Genomic DNA, 5,480 nt, shown 5'->3' on the forward strand with positions numbered 1-5,480 from the left:
AACTTTAAATTAAAACTCAACTCCACTTGTCTAAAGGTTTGTTTATTCATACTATTTAGCTGAAGGACTCATATGTATATATAAATCAATAAGTTAATCTGTGCAGTTTGACAGCAATATTAGAATCCCATGACCCTGTAATTCTTGAAGGAAGTGATGTATATTTTCTAAATAATTTAGAGAAATGTTGACCTTTCCAGCTATTTTTTAAAAAATGAACAGTTCTTCCTTTTAACTAATTTATGAATTAATCTTCTTGTGAAGAAGTAGGAGCCTGTGACCACCCCCACCCGAGAGGAAAATTCCACAGCCCCCTAACTGCCTATATCTAGCTTCTGTAACAAGCTTGCTCGACTGTAAAACCTTATCTCAAGGCCTCCTCCTGTAGAAAGTGTCGTCAGCCCCTGCCAAAAGACCAACCTGACCCAGACCCTTGTAAATAACAAGAACTCCCCGACTGCTTGTCTCCCCTGATAGAATTCCCAGCACTTGATTAACTGCAAACACCTGCTTCTGTACGTGCTTGCTTGCTGAGCTACTGCCCCCTGCCCTGAAACTAAAGGCCTATATAAGCAAACTCCCCCATCACTCGGGGCTGCTCTCCCCTCTGCGTAGGACGAGGCAGTCGCCGCATGGCTAATAAAGCTCTCAATTGGAACTTTTGAGTCTGAGTCTGGTCAATATCGCTAGTCTATAACACTTTCTGAATTCACTGGTGTCTGAAACTGGTCTTAAGCAAAGGTCTGGTATCTAGGCAATTAATAGAGACTGCGTAACCCTGTCTAAGAAGACACTTCAAAGTGAATTAAACTGTTTTTCACTTGAGAGAAACAAACAATTCCCACCAAACCCTGAAAATGTATGTCACATTGGACCTCCCAGGACAGCTCCACATTTTACTAGCACTTTAAAACAGTTGTATTGGCTCTTCTGAAAGACTCTCAATGGACAACATCATCACCACCTATACCTGGAGAACAAGTGGTACATTTTTTACTTCAGTAGCAGAGAATATAACTACCAATTTCTATTTATCTGTAAAGAATATTTTTTAAAGATTTTTTTCTCTCCCCTTCCTGCCCCCTGTACCCCCACCCCCCCCGCCCCAGTCATTTGCTCTCTGTGTCCATTTGCTATGTGTTCTTGTTTTTGTCGGCTTCTGTTTTCAGTGGCATGGGAATCTGTGTCTCTTTTTGCTGCATCATCTTGCTGCATCAGCTCTCCATGTGTGTGGTGCCATCCCTGGGCAGGCTGCACTTTCTTTCATGCTGGGTGGCTTTCCTTACGGGGCACACTCCTTGCACGTGTGGCTCCCCTACACAGGGGACACCCCTGTGTGGTGTGGCACTCCTTGTGCACATCAGCACAGTGCATGGGCCAGCTCCACACAGGTCAAGGAGGCCTGAGGTTTGAACTGTGGCCCTCCCATGTGGTAGAGAGACACCCTAGCCAGTGAGCCAAGTCTGCTTCCCTGTAAAGGATATTTTAAGAGACTCTGAAAGAGCAGAGTAACTAAGGATGAGAAGATTTAAGAGTATCTAGAATTTAAATAATAAATCTTTCTCACAAAATTTATTTCCTTAAAGGAAAGATACTAAATAACTTATATGTGAATACACTACATATATTTTGAAAAATCAGATATTTTTAAGTGAAGGTGGAAATGAATTAAAATATGAAGGACAGAATTAAATAACCAGCTATAAAGCCAATTCAAATTACATTAAAACCCAAATATGAACTATAAAGAGAAGTGAAATTTTCCTAAAATGAAATGAATATTCACTAAACCACATCCCCTCCCCAAGTAGGTAAATTACATTAAGGAGAAGAATTCTACATGGACTGAGATACTTTTATACTTCAATATGTATAAAAACATAAAAATAAATTTAATGTTGCCAAAATACTGTCTGAGTTTTTAGGGTTACATAGTTAGAAATATATAATTCTACTCTTACAAACAAGTCAACTAAGGAGAAATAAGTTAGCATAATCATTTGAACTGGCTGCCTACATATTGGGCAGGCCTTATTTTGTTTTTTGTTTTTTTTTAAGCTTTTTGAACATGTAAAACAAGCCATAAGATGTCCTTTTTTTTGTCATGGATGATACAGTCAATTTTAGGTCACAAGGTTCAATGGCACAAAGATGGAAACTAGATTCTATGCATTTTTCTTTATCTTGTGTTTCATTCTTCTCAAACTCTCTGACAGCTTTAATTTCTTATTTTTTAAAGAAGCTTTAGATTATATAAATGTTTAATAAAAAATATAGGAGATTCCCATATTCCCCAACTCCTCACCCTAACCCTCCTACATTTTCCCACATTAACAACATCTTTCATTAGTGTGGTCAGTTTGCTACGATTGATGAACACATATTGAAGCATTGTTATTAACAATGTACTGTAGTTTCTATTATAGCGTCCACTCTGCCTTACCCAATATTATAGGTTATGACCAAATGTAATGGCCTATACCTGTCATTGCAATGTCATGCAGGACAATTCCAATGTCCCAAATGTCCCCATATTATAACTATTCTTCCCTCTCCCTCACCTCAGAACCTCTAGTGGCCACCACCTTTACATCAATGATAAAAGTTCTTCCATTGCTAGAATAATATTAAGTCTATAATAGAATAATACTAAGTCTACTTTAGTCCATTGTTCAATCCCCAGTCTTGAGGATTTCGGGATGGTGAGCCCATTCTGCTTCTACTTGAGAGGGGGCTTAAATCCCAAAGGGCAGATGGCTGACATCTTCTTGACTGGCATAAATGTTGCTACTAGAAGTTGATGGCTGAGAATAGTTCTCATTTTCTTGGGATTGGGAGGCTTGTGTGATTTTATTATTTTCCTCTATGTCATTTTTCTGAAATCAGGAACATTAAAGCCCTCTTCTACATGTGTTGAGTTTTCTAGTATGGCTTTCCCAGGTATTTTCCCTTTATCATTTCTTTTATCTTCAGGAAGCCAATTCTTACATCTGTTGTAATGCATTTCCACAAGGGGAGGATACATTTCATTGCATAAAGTACATTTCCCAAAGAGAGTTAAGGAAATTTCAGGATCTTCTTCAGATGAGTCTGTATCACTCTCCCCTGCTTGATATACAATAACTTGATAAACCTGATCATCTTCATATGAGAGTTCTTGTCCTTCTTCACTAATCTTCTGAATCAAGAGATTCAACTTCAAATTATACACTGAGTTGATCTGAAACTGAATCCTGATTCAACCAACCACCAGAATGTTCACTTATACCAGCATCAAGATGCAGATCCGATAGTCTCCATTGATTCACTCCTACAGAATCTTTTACACCATATCTTCCTTATTATACATAGAGCAAGACTTTCATCAGAGGAAAGGTAAATGCTAGCAGATTTGTGGTGTTTTCTCTGTTGTCCACCAGCTAAGTCTTCTGAATTTTTTGTCTCACTAATTACTCTCCTTTAGATGAAGGTCTAAAAATCAAATTTGAGGATGAAGGTTTCTTCTCCTACACCTCTTGCACAGGGTCCCTTTGATGGCTGCCATCTTTTTTTTTTAAGATTTATTTTATTTATCTCCCCTTCCCTCTCCCCTGCCCCAGTTGTTTGTTCTCTGTGTCCATTTGCGGTGTGTTCTTTGTCTGCTTCTGTTGTTGTCAGCAGCATGGGAATCTGTGTCTCTTTTTTATTGCATCATCTTGTTGTGTCAGCTCTCTGTGCATGTGGCACCATTACTGGGCAGGCTGAACTTTCTTTCAGGCTGGATAGCTCTCCTTATGGGGTGCACTCCTTGTGCATGGGCTCCCCTACACGGGGGGCACCCCTGCATGGGGCAGCACTCCTTGTGCACATCAGTGCTGCACATGGGCCAACTCCACATGGGTCAAGGAGGCCCGGGGTTTGAACCACAGACCTCCCATGTGGTAGATGGACACTCTATCCACTGGGCCAAGTCCGCTTCCTGATGGCTGCCATCTTGAAGGCGACACCTGTTTTCACTTAGAGATGCACCTGAATCTGATGGTTCCTGCTGGTTGACTACTACCAAGTTTCTGTAGACATTTTCCTATGTTCTTTCACAGAGGAGCTTGGCACTACAAACAACTCCCCTAGAAGATAATTTGAACAATATACAATATATTGTTGTTTCTCATCACTTGGTCATAATATAGTGACCAAGATAAAATATAATGTCTTTCATTGTGTGTCTTTTTGTGCACCAACAGACTTTAGCAACTTCAGTAATGATTGTTTTGTTCTAACCAGGGTCTGTGGTTCTGAAACAGGAATATGTGAGGTGCTCATAGCATATCAGTAGATAGATAATTGTTGGTATTGCACATTTGCTATGCAGGGTTTTTCATGCCTACAGTGGGATCTTTCGAGGCTCCCCAGTTCTGTTCATGGGGCACATGGAAGCCTTCGTGTCAATTTCACACCACTATTGTACTCCAACACATTAGGTTGGGAGTAGGAGATCCCTTGAGGCAAAAGCATCAGAACCTGAGTCAGAGGTTCTGACCAGAAAAAGGCTCAGCTGCTTGCTCCATCCCCCTTCCAGTCACACAGGGCAACACAAGCCCCAAACAAAAGGAACAAAGGTTGCTAATAGCCATGCTCCCCCCTCTTCCCATCTGTCCTCTTGATAGTGGGAGGCCACTGGGTCTGGAAAGCTATATGTGGAGGCCCCCCCCAACCTCTTGAGATCCCAAATGGATCAGAACATTCTGCTTTGATGCCTTGAGAGACATGCTTGTTGTCTCTGCTAACTAAAAGGGAAGAAGATTAGAGCTCTTCTGTTTTACTTAAGCTCTTAGATGCTCTTATCTTTTTAAACAAAAGAAGCAGAATTTGGAAATGTACACACGCATCTGGCCTATCCTCCTGTATGTAGCCAGAAATGAAGCAGTTGCTTACAGATAATAAAATGCTTCTCAGTTTTACTACTGTGTGGTTAGACTGGTAAGAGGATGTGCCTGTCCCCCTGAAGCTGGCACATGGTCTGTATGAATGCCCAGAGCCTGGAGAAGCCCGGGGCTCCCACCCAGCTCTTCAGGATGGCAGTGACCCTCCACCCTCCCATCCTCCCCAGCCCAAGGCTGTGCTACTTATATTTCACCAGGTCCTTGTCTGGTCAGCACCCATGTGAAACACCTTTCTCCATTCTAAAAGATTCTAAAAAGGAATCTTGTGGCTCTTTTAATATTATTACCATGTAGCAAAAGTTTTCTCTTCCTTTCTAGCATGATATTTTTTGTTTGGGTTTTGTTTTTGTGCTGAAATGACAATTCTCTTTCTTGCTCAGTCATCCTCGCATCTGTTCTGTATAATATACCATGGCCAGACTCAGTACAGGCTCAGCACACCAGTGTCTTCCCAGCTCATGTCAATGATAAAACAGCCCAGTTCTCAATTGGCTGACTAACCTTGTGGGTTTAAATTATGTGACACCGACAATTTTCCCCAATTGAGTATATTCAGTT

General features: G+C 40.9%; 1 pseudogene; it reads right to left on the reverse strand.

The window, feature by feature from the left end:
- Window positions 1-964: 964 nt before the first annotated feature.
- LOC101442001 (E3 ubiquitin-protein ligase Mdm2-like) lies at window positions 965-4,340 on the reverse strand (annotated as a pseudogene).
- Window positions 4,341-5,480: the final 1,140 nt, after the last annotated feature.

Source organism: Dasypus novemcinctus, chromosome 20 (assembly GCF_030445035.2).
Source record: "Dasypus novemcinctus isolate mDasNov1 chromosome 20, mDasNov1.1.hap2, whole genome shotgun sequence".
NCBI lineage: Eukaryota > Metazoa > Chordata > Mammalia > Cingulata > Dasypodidae > Dasypus > Dasypus novemcinctus.